Source organism: Octopus bimaculoides, chromosome 27, assembly GCF_001194135.2.
Source record: "Octopus bimaculoides isolate UCB-OBI-ISO-001 chromosome 27, ASM119413v2, whole genome shotgun sequence".
NCBI classification, from domain to species: Eukaryota; Metazoa; Mollusca; class Cephalopoda; order Octopoda; family Octopodidae; genus Octopus; species Octopus bimaculoides.
Window position 1 is genome coordinate 4846600 of NC_069007.1, and position 1328 is coordinate 4847927.

The following is a 1328-nucleotide window of genomic DNA, read 5'->3' on the forward strand; positions in this document are numbered from 1 at the left end:
GGTAAGAGACAGATAGATATTCACACATATATCATACATGTAGACATGTATGTTGTTGTTTGTGTGTGTGTGTGTGTGTGTGTGTGTGAGAGAGAGAGAGGGAGAGAGATCGTATGTTTGCATTCGTCTCAGCGTGCGCACACACACATATATAAGCAAGACAGCTGCTCGTGTTGACAGAGGCCCAGTGTAATAGCCAAACACTACTCAGATACTCCGTGCCTGATCACCGCATTTCATGGCCAAACCATTTAACCCCCAACCATAAAGTACAACACAACCGGATAGATATACCATACAGGCTATTCACCCGACAGACAGCTGTGCGCTGCGAGCTTTTGGTATCACCGTGACATTGCCAGTTTATTTCTCTCCTTAATATTGCCTCTGAGGGTTCACTTTCCTCTGTGGATAAATAATAATAATAATAATAATGATAATGATAATAATAATGATGATAAAAATAATGATATATAATTTTTAAAGCGACGTTTCTCTTGTAGAATTCGTGTTTTTATCTTTTTAGTTCTTCGGTTGGAAAGTGGAGCATACTTATATTGTTGCGGTTGGAGGTTGCCTTCTTCTTCTTCTTCTTCTTCTTCTTCCATCTTTTTCCTTCTGCTTTTTCTTCTTCTTTTCTATCTTCTTCTTTTCTATTTTCTTCTTGTTTCTTCTTTTTTGTCTTTCTTTTTCTTTCTTTCTTCTTCTTCTTCTTCCATCATTTTTCTTTTTCTTCTTCTTCTTCTTCTTCCATCACATCATTTTCCTTCTTTTTCTTCTTTTTCTTCTTCTTTTTCTTCTTCTTCTTCTTCTTTTCTTTTTCGTTCGTTCGTGCGTTCTTCTTCCATCTTTTTATTCTTCGTCTCTTTGTTTTTTCCTCTTTCCCATCTACATCTTCCTTTTTCTCCCCCCTCTTCTGCTCCTCCTCCTCCTCCTCGCTGTCGTCTTCGTGGTTGTTATTCTTCTTCTTCTTCTCCGTACTCTTTCCTTTCCTTCTCAACCTCCTTCTCCTCTTATCATCCTTTCTCCCACTCTTCCTCATCATTACTCCTCCTCCTTTCGGAAACTTCCACTCTACCTCCTCCTCCACACCTCGTGTCTTCCTCGTTCTCTACCTCTTCCATTTCTTCATCTTCTTCTTTTTCTTCAATTCCTCCTCTTCTTCTTCTTCTTCTTCTTATTATTATTATTATTATTATTATTATTTAACCCTAGGCCGACCGAATTGGACCAAGCGTTTGATCAAAAACGTTTCTCACTTAATAATTCGATTAATCTATATACTTAAGACTGCACCGACGTGTAATTTGAGAAGACTTGACGGTTAT